At 43.3% G+C, this 14,473-nt stretch overlaps 1 protein-coding gene across 3 annotated transcripts in view; it reads left to right on the top strand.

Moving 5' to 3' along the window:
• Positions 1 to 6,213: 6,213 nt before the first annotated feature.
• The window catches only part of FAM3C (FAM3 metabolism regulating signaling molecule C), a 64,216-nt gene continuing 55,956 nt past the window's right edge, over positions 6,214 to 14,473 (top strand). The window contains exon 1 of one of the 3 annotated variants that reach the window (XM_043589348.1): positions 6,214 to 6,288. The gene's annotated coding sequence lies outside the window, so the exon portion shown is untranslated. Of the gene's footprint in view, positions 6,289 to 12,828; positions 13,087 to 14,473 lie in introns of those variants that run through there. The other 2 variants (XM_043589347.1, XM_043589349.1) reach the window with 2 other exon arrangements.

The raw sequence follows: 14,473 nt of genomic DNA, 5'->3' as shown, positions 1-14,473 counted from the left end.
AGAGGTTCATTTGATACTGACACAACGCTCTGGAGTCGGGGTCATTCTAGAGGCCATTCTAGAGGCCTCCACGGATAGTCCTTTGGGGTACAAGCTTGCTAGATTCTCAAACCGTGTTCATACAATGCTGAGGGAATATTCTAATAAAAGTGTTACTTTAATATATTTTCTAATGCATATATCACAAAACTGCTAATTTCACCAGTGAGTGAACTCAATTTCTAAATTCTGTTACACTAATTAGCAAAACCTTTGGTGTTCACAGGAGATAAAAAGTATGCGTAGCACTTGTAGTATAGCTGCTTCTGGCGTGAGCTCTTTTTTGAAAAAAAGAAGATTTTATTTTAAGTAATTTCTTTAATTTTTTATTTTTGAGACAGAGACAGAACATGGATGGGGGAGGGGCAGAGAGAGAGGAAGACACAATCTGAAGCAAGCTCCAGGCTCTGAGCTGTCAGCACAGAGCCCGACATGATTCATAGGCTCGAACCTATGAACTGTGAGATTATGACCTGAACCGAAGTTGGACGCTCAACTGACTGAGCCACCCAGGAGCCCCTAAGTAATTTCTACACCCAATGTGGGTGTCACATATTTCATGTCATAGTCACATGCTCCAACGACAGCCTGTCAGGTGACCTGGGTGTAGCCTTTCTTAAATGTGAACAGGTAGATAATCCCAAAATTGTTAATTTCTTTTTTTTAATTTTTAAAAAATATTTATTTATTTTTGAGAGAGAGACAAGAGTGTGAGTGAGGGAGAGGCAGAGAGCAAGGGAGACACAGAATCCAAAGCAGGTTCCAGGCCCTGAGCTGTCAGCACAGAGCCCGACGTGGGGCTCGAACCCATGGACCATGTGATCATGACCTGAGCCAAAGTCAGATGCTTAATGGGCTGAGCCACCCAGGTGTCCCCCAAAATTGTGAATTTCTGATTAGGGCACTGACCACCCTTGAGCTGAGCTCAAACTAAAACAAATGTATTATCACACTGTCAAGGCTGAAGTGCTTTACAAGAACATACTGATGTCACAACTGCCCCTTACGTTTTTCCCTTATTCTTGAGACATCTACACATGACCCCTACTAAGCTAAATCAACTTCTTGCAAAGAGCAGCTGCAGGGGAGTTGGGAGAGTAGAATGCACAGAGTTAAGGTAGCAGCTCCACAGTTTGAAAGCCTAGAATAGGGAGCATACTGGGGTTCACTCAGCAGGCAAGGCCCTGAATGTTAGTTCTGGCCGGTCAATGGACACACAAGTTTACACTGTAACACACCTAACCTAACTGGTCACCTTCTTCAGAGATTAGCTCTGTCTCTGATTGTCAATTTCTAGTAACAGAGCTTTCCACTTGTTCTGTCATCGAAAATTATTAACTTGATACATCTTGTCTCTGCAATGTTGACATCCATTCAATAACCACGACTGTCTATTCTCCCTTCATGGTATTTCCAAACTAACTCCATAATTTGTGGGGCCAGTGCAAATGAAAATGCAGAACCCTTATTCAAAAAAAAAAAAAATATATATATATATATATACATACTGTTAAAGGAAGTAAATCATTTTTCCGTGACCTTTCCCTCTCAATCTGACGTGGGTTTTTTGTTTGTTTGTGTTTTTGTGTGTGCCTGTGATTTAATGTGCGCTGCCTCAGGCATAGGGTCACTAGGCCCCTCCGCATGACTACAGCAGCCAGGTTCCCTCTCCCACCAGCTGCTGAGTCACTTTCCAGGCCCCGTTTGGGATCAGGGAAGATCTGCCCAAATCTCCAGTGGATGGTGGCCGGTAAAATTGCAGCCTCCATGCCACGACGTGCTTAGCATCTGAATTGGGGAGGACAAGAGGTTTATCCCCATGGATTTGCCCACTGAATGCAGCTGGGCCCTGCCAGCTGGGGCTGGGCCTCCAGGCCCTTCCATGAGATGTTGTAGGGCATGCATGCCCGCCTTCAGTCCTCCTAAGCCTGCACTAGCCTACACTGGGGCCACTAGGCTGGGGCAGGGAGGAGGAAGTCAGGAAGGGCCTAGGACACCAGAGGTGGTGAGGCAGAGAACTCATCCTGGGGAGATGGGGAGTCTGGGAGGATGGGCGGGGAATGCAGGGAGGGGGTAAAACTGCAGGTGAACATTGGCTCCAAGCCAATGACAGTTTCATTGTCCCACCAAACTTCACTTATAAAACACAGATTCAAAGGTAAAATGATTAAGAATGTTAAGACAGTAACCACAGAACATTAGACCCCAAGCAGGGTCCTTCTAAGTCCCCATGATGGTTAGTTTTATGTGTCAGCCTGACTAGGCCACCAGGTGCCCAGATATTTGGTCAAATGTTGGTCTGGGTGTTTCTGTGAGGGCATTTTTGAATGAAATTAACATGTGAATCAGTGGACTGAGTCAAGCAGATTGCCCTTTCTAATGTAAGTGGGCTTCATCCAACTTGTCAAAGCCTGAACTGAATAGAAAAACTTCCCTAAGAGAGGATTCCTCCTGCCTCATTGCCTTGGGATGGGGACATCAGCTTTTGTCTGCCTTCAGACTCTTCTGCGTTTTGGACCCACTGGTTTTGGGACTGGAAGTACACTATCGGCTCACCTAGGTCTCTAGCTTGCTGTAGGTCTCTAGCAGCCTCCATAACGGCATGAGCCAATTCCTCCTATTAACCTCTAGGTTCTGCTGCTCTGGAGAACCGCTACTGAAATAGGCCCTCTATGACTGGTTGCCCTGCTGTGAGACCCGCCTTGGCTTCAGCTTCTTTCAGTCCCCACTGTCGCTGCCGGATGAGCTTAGAACTTTATTGCTTTTTGCCAGCTCTATGCCCGGAACTTCCCAGCTAGGTGATCTCTCCCTTTGGGCACTTCCCTGTCAGAGTCCTACAAATACAATCAATGGGAGTTACCTCTGTTAACAAACATTCCGTGGTTCTCTTTTATCTTTAGCTTCTTTAATTACATCATGACCCTTTGGGTCTAGTCTCCGTGTAAATTTTATGTCATATACCTCAATGCCAGCCATTTGCCCCAGTCAGTTTTATTTCCTCATACTTACATTTGCAGGGGGCATTTCTACCACATGATTTTGCTCACATTATTCCTGAAGCCTGAAGTGCGACGCACAACCCTTTAATGACTATCTCAAGCTGTTGTCCTTCATAAGGCCGGTGATAAGTCTACGTAAAGCCAGTTTACAATGGACCAGCCTTCTCAAATATCCTACACTTGACCCCTGCCCTCATTTGTCCTTATGCTGTGAAAATTAACAAAAGCTCTTTTAGCATAAAGTCCCAAGGCCAGAAAGAGGGAGCTCTCATGCCCTACCACTCCTTGACCACTGCAGACCTAATAGAAAGAAACAGACCTTGGGCTTCAACACGACTTTACTGTGTTAATAGGAGGAAGAAAAGCTTTCTCCCACCTTGGCAACAGCCCAGCCAATGAGACGCTGTCACATCTCAGCCAATGAAAAGCCACTGTACTTCTAACTCCCAGTTTACTCCAGTGGACTTTTTGTTTAGAACAGCCCTCCCAGCTCCCCCCTTTCCTCTATAAAAGAGTGCTCCTCTCCTTTGTTCTACCCACGTGCCTATGGTGTGGCCATGATTTGCTTGTCCTGGATTTCAGTTCTCTGCTCTTCCTGAATCAACTCATTTTTTTTTTAATTTTTTTTTCAACGTTTTTATTTATTTTTGGGACAGAGAGAGACAGAGCATGAACGGGGGAGGGGCAGAGAGAGAGGGAGACACAGAATCGGAAACAGGCTCCAGGCTCCAAGCCATCTGCCCAGAGCCTGACGCGGGGCTCGAACTCCCGGACCGCGAGATCGTGACCTGGCTGAAGTTGGACGCTTAACCGACTGCGCCACCCAGGCGCCCCAGAATCAACTCATTTTTGCTGGTTAAATAACCGGCCGTTTTATTTTTAAGATTAACAAGGCATCCCTTGTATCTACTACTGTCATTCATCTTAGGCACGTGTTTTCTCTACAATGTGATTACAAGCTATTCGTAGATGCCATGGTACACAGGCCATCTTTCCCAGCATGCTATTGTGTTCCCATTAGGAACTCAAGGAATATTTCTTGAAAGAATGAATAAGTAAATTGATTACTGCTCGTTGGAGTAGGTTGAAAGGTGCCCCCAAAAGGATATGCCCGTCCCCTAACATCTGGAACTTACGAAGGTGAACTTTGTGGAAAAACGTTCTTTGTAGACATAATTAAATTAAGTATCTTGAAGTGAGATCATACTGGTTTACCCAGTGGGTCCCAAATCCAATAAAAAGTGTCTGTGTAAGACACAGAAGAGAAGACACAGAGAGAAGAGGAAATGGGCAGGTGAAGACAGAGGCATTGATTGGAGTGATACTTCCACAAGCCAAAGAATGAATGCCTAGAGGTACCAGGAGCTGGAGGAAGAAAGAGAGAATCCCTCCCCCCACCCCCAACAGAGCTACCAAAAGGAGCATAAGCCTGTCAACACCTTGAGTTCAGAATTCTGGCTCTAGAACTGTGAGAGAATAAATTTCTCTTGTTTCCGCCATCTGGGTCGCGGTAATTTGTTATGGGCAACCCTAGGAAACTAATATATCCATCATTTCCTTGGGCTACTTGTAGAAATTAGTCTCTCATCACCTCTGTATACAATAGTAGAAACATTTTTCTCTTAGAAGCTGAAGAGACAGTTGCCCCAGGCTCCTGGTATAATATGTACCACTTGAATTCTTTTAAATGGCAGGTGCAAAAATTCCTCGAGCTCTCTCAAAAACTGACATCCCATTTACATGCTTCTCTAAGAATGCTGCCTTACTCTGATAGTCTAATTTTGAGATTAATGTAGATTCACACGCAGTAGTAAGAAATAACAGGGAGATCCCATAGACCTCTTACCTGGTTTCTACAAATGGTTAACACCTGACAAAACTACAGTGCAATGTCACAACGAGGATGTGGATATAAATACAATTCGACAACCTCTTTCTGATTTCTCCAGTTTTTAACCTTTATTTATTTTTTTGAGACAGAGAGAGACAGAGCATGAATGGGGGAGGGTCAGAGAGAGGGAGACACAGAATCTAAAACAGGCTCCAGGCTCTGAGCTGTCCGCACAGGGCCCGACGCGTGGCTCTAACCCACGAAACGTGAGATCATGACCTGAGCCGAAGTCGGCTGCTTAACCGACTGAGCCACCCGGGCGCCCCTATCTTTCCAGTTTTAATTGTACTCATTTGTATGTGTGTATTTAGTTTATGTAGGTTGATCACCTGTGTTGATTTATGTATCACGTGTCAAAAAAAAACAGTCAGAAAACAGATCTATTCTATTGCCACAACAATCCTTCATGTTTCGTTTTTTAAAATTTCTTTAATTTTTTTTTTTTTTGAGGGAAACAAGAGTGTAAGCAGGGGAGGGGGCAGAGAGAGAGGGAGACACAGAACTGAAAGCAGGCTCCAGGCTCTGAGCTGTCAGCACAGAGCCTTACATGGGACTTGAACCCATGAACCGTGAGATCATGACCTGAGCTGAAGTTGGACACTTAACTGACAGCCACACAGGTGCCCTTAGTGCCTTTTTATAACCACATCCACCTCCTTTTTTGTGTGCCTCATCCCCATCCTTGTCCTTGAGGATAACAAATTGGTGAATCTGAAGGGAATTAGGCTGTGTGGAAAAAGCCAATCCCCAAAGGTTACATATCATTTGATTGCATTTATATAACATTCTTGAGATGATGCAATTACACAGAAGGATGTTGGTGGTTGCCAGCGGGTGTGTATTCTCTTCAAAGTGAAATTTATTTAAATATTGTCAGGGGACTCGAAGTCGTCCTATACAACAAGTTAAATTTTTTGTTCAGTAAACATTTGGGAAAATCTTTTTTTGTGCCTGATGCTATTCTCATGATGGGAATAATCAGTCTCTGCCTTAGGAAATGCACTAAGAGGCCAAGTGAGAAACCTCTAAATGTAATTACATGTTAAGCCCCTTGGTTGGCAAAATGACCCACCATGTATGAAAGGCTCCAAAAGAGGTGACTGAACAACAAAAAACAAAGGGAGGTAGGACTGATGAGCAGATACAATGGTGTTCATGTAAGAAGTACACTAATGTTCTGTCTCCATTAAGGAACTGTGAGAAACTGTCAGAGGATTTGGAGTTAAGGATTTGAGAGAGTAAGCAGCTTAGGCTAAGAAAACAGTACAGACAGCTCATGATAAACCATCTGGCCTCTGGATTTCTGGAAGGGGAGAAATGGACCAGTGATGAGCCCGAGCCCCTAGGAGGATACCACTGGTATGGAGAGACAACCGTTCTTCTGGGTTGGACGGTGGCAAGAAGGGGGAGGAGGCATGAGGTGTCAGCTCCTAGGACAGCACAGGCTGTGTGTGATGGGTGGCACAAGAAACAGCTGAACAGACATCTCACCAAAGGTTTGCAGGCAGGTCAGGGGGAAGTGGGTGAGGACATTTAAGAATTCTTCGGGATCGTCTATGGCAAATGAGTTTCATCTCCTATTCTAAAAACTATACTAAATGTTCTGTACTACTAAAGAAAAAAAAAAAAAACCCACAAAACCGGAACTCTGTGCGGGAATTGTTGTTGTTCCCATTTACAGGGAGGAAACGGGCTTAGACAGACTAGAAAACTTGCCTGGGGTCACTTAGCAGCTAGTAATAGACAGAGCCAGGATCTAAATTCATCGGTCTGACTCCAAATCCAACCCAACTCTGCCATCTCAGGCCTTTCAAAGAGTTAAACAATGATGACATCGGGGAGGGGTGTCCTGGTGGGATAGAAGAGAAGGGAAATTTGGGAAGGTGACATTATTTGGGAATCTATAGAAACTGAAGGTTAAATTTCCCACTCTCGGTTTTCTAAAGTGAAGTGAGCAATTTCCTTGGCTTTTGCTTCATGAATAGAGATGGAAAATTTGACTATTGGATAGAACTCTACAAAATACCAGATGCTCTATTTGAACAGGACTTCTCTGGGTAAATAAATTACACTTAAAAATATGCAGCAAACCTCAGTGAGGCCACAGCAGTTCTACAAGAAACATTTCAAAATAAAAGTGCAAAAAATGAACAGCTTAGGGACACATAAATAACCTTTCAAATTTAATCAAGATACAAATTCAGAATAGTTCAGATGTGGTATCTGTTAGAGGGAGTGAAGAAAGTGTAATGGAAATCGGCCTAAAATTGAAACCATAGGTCCTTATTGAAGCTGTAGGTATATCAGAGAAAGGCATTTTGCACATACAACCTTGCAGAGACCCTGTGGCCTATATGACTTGACGATGTCCACGGCATTGTCTGGGTTCCAATGTTAACATATGCTTCCTTGGAATATTTACAAAGATGGCGATAGTGCATGGGCTAGGTTTTGTTTTGTTTTATTTTGTTTGTTCTGCTGCTTCCATATTTCTTAGATCTGCTGTAACCATTGGCCTCTTGGAGTGTTGCTGAACTGCCTTTAGTGACCATGAAATCCATTCGAGAATAGATCTTAATGCAATACTAATAATTGGATGATATTTTTGTTACTCATATTCCTATGGTCTTTCAAAGCAAACAATGCATCTCAGTTTGATGTAACTAGAGATCTTAAAGTTTAATAAAAATACCACAGTCATAGTGAATCCTTTTGTGCTTGGACTGAAGGGTTCCCAGATTCAGTTCTTAATCAAGAACTGAGGTTACAGACTGAAGCAATTATATTTTAGGGAAACACAAACTTTATTCCATATTTGTTCAGTTGCTTCTTCTCAGATGATTTTCTGGTGGACTCTTTTTTTTCTTTCTCTCTCTCTCTTTCTATTTCTCCTTCCTTCCTTCCTTCCTTCCTTCCTTCCTTCCTTCCTTCTTTCCTTCTTTCTTTTAGTAGGACATGGAAAGAAGTGTTTTTGGATGACTTAATGCAAGGCTTATTCATTCATTTACTTAGAATTCTATGAATGTCAGGGGTGTAGTCACATTTTCCCATTCACTCTGTGGCAATAAAAAAAGAAGCTATTTGCTTTCAAGGTCTGATAAATATATACTTTTAAATACCTTACAGACTATGTGTAGACCATGCTTATGCAAGGGATGTGTGTGTATATGTGTGTGTGTGTTTAGGCTGATCCATGGTTTCTTCATCTTTGCTTGGCATTACTAACAGGTAACATCACCATATAAGACTTTAAAAAGTAGTTTTTACATTATGGTGCTGAGTCAGAAATTTTTCTAGGAGGTAATGTTTTATAAGACAGAATAATAAACTATTCTTCTGAAGAAACCACTAGTAATCTTAATAATTGTTTATAATACACACTTGCACATAATTTCAGGAAAAGTAAAGTTACTTTGTAGTTATGATTCCAAAACATATTTTAGATGTGGGTTACCATATTCAGTATATCATTTAATATGATTTATCAACAAGACAAAATGCCAAATTTTGCCACACTGAAAGATCTATTAAAAGATATAGTCCAAACCAGAATCTCCTAGGGAGTAGAATCAAAAAGACATTTTAAAAACCCAATTTTTTATGGTATCCATAATTTCCTTATATGTTGCTAGAAAAGTAGTAATAGATGGAAAACTAGAGTCATTCTTTATGCAGATACATGTGTTATAATATGATTTCATTGTACCTTACATGTTTTATAATAAAAAATGCGTGTATTTTGTAGATACCGTGTTGCTTACATATCAAATATGGTGTCATTAAATCTACGAGTGTTTCAACTTTTTAACTATACTATTTTGCTCATATGAGGCAGATAAAGTCAAATTCATAGAAGGAGAAACTAGCATGGTAGTTGCCATGGACTGAAGGGACCATGGAATTGGTAATTATTGTTTAATAAATACAGAGCTTCAGTTTCTCAATGAAGAGAGTTCTGGAGATGGATGATAGTGTTGGTTGCACAACAGTGTGAATGTACTTACTACCCCTGGGCTGTACATTTAAAAAATGGCTAAAATGTGTGTTAAAATGTGTGTTAAAATGGTAAATGTATCAAATGTGCTATGAAATCTGTGGGTAGTCCAACTTTTTAAACACTATACTATTTTGCCCTTTTAGGTTCCTAGAAAATAGAAAAATTACTATTAACAAATAAAAAAGTTATATTTGTAGCTGAACCAAAAAAAAAAAGCATGTTAAAATGGGTCACGGTGACCCCCAAGCTGAGAATCCTTAACTGGTTCCAAAGCTAATTTGGGGATGCTAGCACAGAGGGGAATGAGAAGGATTTTTTTTTCCTCCAAAGACCTAGTCCTTCATCATAACTCTTAGCCTTCTCTTTCACTGATGTACCCCTGCACACAGTATCCTTGTGCAGCCTGCTTTTTAAGATGCAAAAAAATGATTATCTGGTAGTCTCAAGGATACTCAGAAGAAAGCCTTTATTGCATAATTAAGTTTGAGTTCTCAATTATGCAATAAAGGCTTTCTTCTGAGTGTCAACTGAGGTACTCAACTGAGTCATCACCAGGTCTACCCTTGGTGATCCGTTATACTTCATGCAACAACTTGGGTAAAGTAAGAGAAATGTTAGGGCTTCAACATAAAAGACAGTTAAGAGTGGGGATAGGCCTGGGAACAAGGATCTGGTATGGAATCTGTCTTTGGCAAAAACACACAGAGTGAGAAGAAAGGAGGGGGAAGTAGGGTGAGGCATTTAGCAAAGGTCCAGCCAGCTCACTCAGCCAACACAGGAGAAATCAGGAAATTTGGAGTCTATGTAGATACCTGGGATTCAATTTGGCTCAAGTGATGACTGCCCTGGCTTGGCAGGAAAGGAATTGGTGGGATGAAAGGAGTAACACTAGCGTCCTGAGACTTAAACGGGTGATGTCTGAGAGTTCGAAATGCATGTATTTGAGGACATTCTGAAGAAAAGTTTTTCAACCACACTTGGGGGTGGTATTTTACCCAGTGTAGTTATCACATTTGACACTTTTACTCTTGTTTTTATTATTCTACTTCTGCTTTTTTTCCTTAATATTTTTTAAAAAGCTAGGCAAGTTTCTGGCCATATCTCTACAGGATTGACTTTATGATCCAATATAAACATGCTTTAATATTTTAAAGTAACCCTACTCTCACAGCTGGTCGACTTTTTCCCCTTTCCTTCCATGTTTCAGTTATCTGTTGCCATGTTAAAGACAACAACAACACAAAATTTAGCAACTTAAAAACACAACAAACAGTGATTTCTCAAGAGTCTATGGGACTGGCTGGTCTTAACTAGGAGGTTCCCAGGTGGCCAAGTGGTACTATCTGGGGTCACTCATGTGGTACATTCAGCTAGGAGCTTATCTGGGACTAAAACTTGTAAGATGATTTCACTCACACATCTGGTGCCTCGGGTAAGGTGGCTGGGATGGTTTGTGCCTAACTAGGTCTCAGTCTCTCTCTCTCTAGTTTCTCCTCATCCAGCAGCCTGATCTGAATTTCTTTATAGGGCAATTGGATCCCAAGACAGTGAAAATGGAAGCTTCAAGGCTCAGAAGTCACAGGGCATCACTTCCAGGGCATTCTATGGATTAAAAAAAAAAAAAAAATCCCAGGGCCAGCCTAGGCTCAAGAGGAGGGGATACAGACTCCATCCCTTGATGGTAAAAGTGGCATGAATTTGCAAGGATGGGAGGAACTGTTGCGCGGAGCATTCTTGCAGGAAATTTACTAGTGCATATACAAGAAACAGATGCCAAGTGGAATATTCTGCTTGAGAATGGGTCCAATTAAAATTCTGACGCTTTTCATCAAGTTTTATATTTAACAATATTATGTCATCCTTATACGGAAAATACTGTAGTATGTTAGAGTTCTATATAAAATTCTGCACCCATTGAAGAGAAAATTAACTTTTCTCCTCAAGTATATGAAAGGTGGGGTTGGCTTTGAGGTTGAGCATGTGGGTTTGAATCTTGGCTCTGCCAGGTAATAGCAATAGGGTCTTGGGCAATTTTCCCTTTCAGTCTTGCGCTTTTCTCCTCTGTATTTAGAGGACCGATGTGAAGATTATATGAGTCAATGTAGCTAAACTGCTTAGCAAAGAGCCTGGCACACAGTAAATATGTAATAAATACTGGTTTTAAAAATACAAATTATTAATGCTTATTATCATGTAACACTTGTTTGGATTAAACCTCCTGGAACTGCAGAGTTCCCTGTTCTCTGTAGTCTGATTAAGCTTAATCATTTATCTTGATTACTTCCTCTGCCTCCCCTCCCTCTGGCCAAGCGAAAAGGTAGGTGAAACGACTGATTGCTAAACAGGTGTTTTAAGAAAGTGACTTACCAACTTTTAAACATTGCAGTCCATATGAAGACATATCATTTACATTGTAACCCAGAACACTGTAACCAAGAAACTCATCCACACTTAAATATTGTACAAGTATTTCATGAAACAATACTCACCCTCATGTTATGCCAACGAGCACTGAAGTTTTGTTCTATTCTATTCAAGTGTTTTGACAACAACAAAATGTTGGTTGTGACCCACTATAATTAATTTCATTACCTACTGAAGCATTCTAACCTATATATTATGGCCATTGGCAAATAGCATACTAAACACATTTTCAAACCACGAATTGTTTCAAGTGTAGTACTATAAGAATATGACATACGTCATTTCTATACAGACTAATTCAGCTGCGGGTCAGAGAGCTCTTTCACAAATATGACCTGACCACTCTATTTGAGAGGTTTCGTAAATTCTTTCAGTGGGACATGGGGAACTAGGGGAAACACAGGCACACTAAATATTGTGGGTTTAGGTACCATAAGAAGCCAAGTGGCTCGTTTGTTTGGAGCTAGAGGGACCTACGCTGGAATGCCAACTTCACAGCTTACTATATTGTGGTTTTCTGCGAGCCATTTAAACTCAGCTGTGCAGTCTTGATTTTTGGTTTGTTAAAAGTAATATGCAAGTAATATCTATGTCGACTGAGTTGTGAGCATTAAATGAGAAGATATACCCAAAGGCCCAGCCAAGTATTGGGCACCAAGAAGGCTCTCAGAATGCATTTCTTGCCTCCTCCCCCTACGATAAAATACAAACTGCAGAATTCATAGCTATTATTTAGGTTCTGTGTTTTATACTTTAGAGAAAAACTAAGACTTGGTAGAAAACTATGGTCAAGCCCTGTTACTTCTTCAATGCAATTTAATTTCTACAACCATGCATTGTCTTGATTTTCTACTTAATAATATTTAATAGTTATTATTGTTCTGGAATGTGGATATGAACTATGAAACAATTTGGGGTTGTCAGGTCAGGTTTTGTATAATGGGGTTCAGACTCACTTCCAGTTATCAACCCGACTGCAGGAAAAAAAAAAAATGTGTGTGGAGGAGATAAACAATTCTAACCCTGTGTTGCTAAGTAATTTAAACAAAAATGACGTGAAAATACATGCACTACTTTTTTTCCCCTTGGGCCAAACGTTTAAGGTTATCAGCGTTCTAGCGCTCCAGGCAGGGAGTATTTTCACGGTAGGTTAGCTTGGCTTAGGTAATTGTCTAAGATCCTCGGTTGATTAAGACCCTCGCACAGAATCATCGGATCTCTAGAACGGGACTGGTTATTTTGAAATATCTGCCTTTAAGCTCAGAATTATGTCTGCGTGTGAAAGAGCGCAAAGAGGGCGTGACACATCTTTCCCACTCCCGGCTGCTAGCCTCCGCCTCCCGCCGCCGGGGCCGCTGCACCCACGTGGCAAGTCCAGAGAGCGCAGCGCCGGGCGGGGGACGGCTGGATGGCCGGACGGCCGACCCCTCCCTCGGCTCATGAGCCCTTCCCGCGGGCCGGCCGCGCGCCCGCTCGGTCCTCCACCGCCAGGGGGCGTGCGCGGCTTCCCGGCGGCGTGGGCCCATTGGTCGCGGCGGGGAAGCGGGGAGGAGGCCCAGCGGCGAGCTGGCTTCCTCCTGGCCACTCGCGGGGGTGAGGGGAAGCCGGAGGAGGCCGGGAGGAAGCGGAGGAGGGAGCGGGAGGCGGCGGCGTTGGGTCCCGTCGGCCTCCGGCAGGACTGACAGCTGAGAAGCCGGAAGGCAGGCGCGCGCGGCGGAGAGGCGGGCGGGAGGCCGGTGAGATGGACGAGGAGGCGGAGGGAGCCGCGGCCGAGGGCGGGGAGGGATGCAGGGCGTCTGGGGGAAGCCGGGCACCCACCTTCACCTTCATCCTCCGCTCGCCCCGCCACCGCCGGCCGGGGTTCGGGCCCCCGAGCGCGCTGGGGCGTCGTGGCGCGTCCCGCGGAGGAGGGAGCGGGTGGGGGGCTGGGGGTGGGGGGAGCGCGGGCAGGACCGGAGCCCCCGGAGCGCGGTCGGCCGGGGTCCGGGCCGCCGCCCCGGCCGCGCATCCCCAGCTCGGCGTCTCCGTGCCCGGGTCCGCGGAGGGCGGGGCGGTGCCTGCACCTGGCGCTCGGTCTCGGTGCCCCAGCCTGGTGCTGGCGCCCGGAGCGCGCGCGCCACGCGGGGGCTCCGGCTCGCTGTGGGAAACCAGGGCCGAGTGCTCGAAGGAGGCGAGGGTGGAACTGGGTATTGCATTTGTACTCTGTGGAGGGCCGTCTTGGCTCACTTGCAAAGTTTTAGCGTCTCCTAAACTGGAGGTACTTCTCATTTTTGAAATTTATCCAGCTCATTGATATTCGGTGTCATTGATGAATGTGCTCTTCCTTCTTTTTCTTTTTTCTTTTTTTTTTTTTACCCCCGTCCCCTTTTTTGGCTACTATCCTCAAAATTCCTTACTATGGACAACAGTGAGTGACCCTAGGTCTAAATAATATAAATGACAAATTGACGATTTGAGATTGAGATCTCCAGCTGTGTTTCATCATCTTATCCCCCACCCTCGCTTTTTTAAGTTTCATATAATACAGAGCTGCTGTCTAATCGACAGAACCTTTTGTTTTTATTGTATTTAGTCAGGAATATATGGATACAATATATGGATACAATATACTAGATGATATTAGATTGCTTACTAGGCACTGTACTAAATGCTTTCATATGTACATTTATTCCGCACAAGCCAAAAAGTAAGTCCTTTTATATTTCTTAATTTTGCAAATGAACATATGAACTCCTCTAGAGGTTAAGTAAAGGTTGATGACAGTAGATGCCGGACCCCTCGGGCCCTTGACTACCTTGCAGGGCTAGTGGTATACTGCCAGATTTTCCAAGTTTTTGGAAACATTCCTGATACTCCTATGGTGCGCTACAGAGTACAGAGAGATCTCCACTTAACTTAGAAAATAAAGTTAATAACTTATGCTCTTCAACAAGAAATTGGCAGAATTGGTATTGGTTTTGATCATATCACTAAATGTACCTCTTTCTAAAGGCTTCCAGTCTCTTGAATTCTCTAGCTGATTACTAAAGTTACATTCCTCCCCACCTCCAATTTTATACAGGTGTTGGAAGCTTTGTTTCACAAATTCCATGTAATGTTTTCTCAGCTCACTAAAGACTGGCA

This window comes from Prionailurus bengalensis, chromosome A2, assembly GCF_016509475.1.
Source record: "Prionailurus bengalensis isolate Pbe53 chromosome A2, Fcat_Pben_1.1_paternal_pri, whole genome shotgun sequence".
NCBI classification, from domain to species: domain Eukaryota; kingdom Metazoa; phylum Chordata; class Mammalia; order Carnivora; family Felidae; genus Prionailurus; species Prionailurus bengalensis.
The sequence above is the reverse complement of the archived record's forward strand: the minus strand, read 5'-3'. Positions and strand labels throughout refer to the sequence as shown.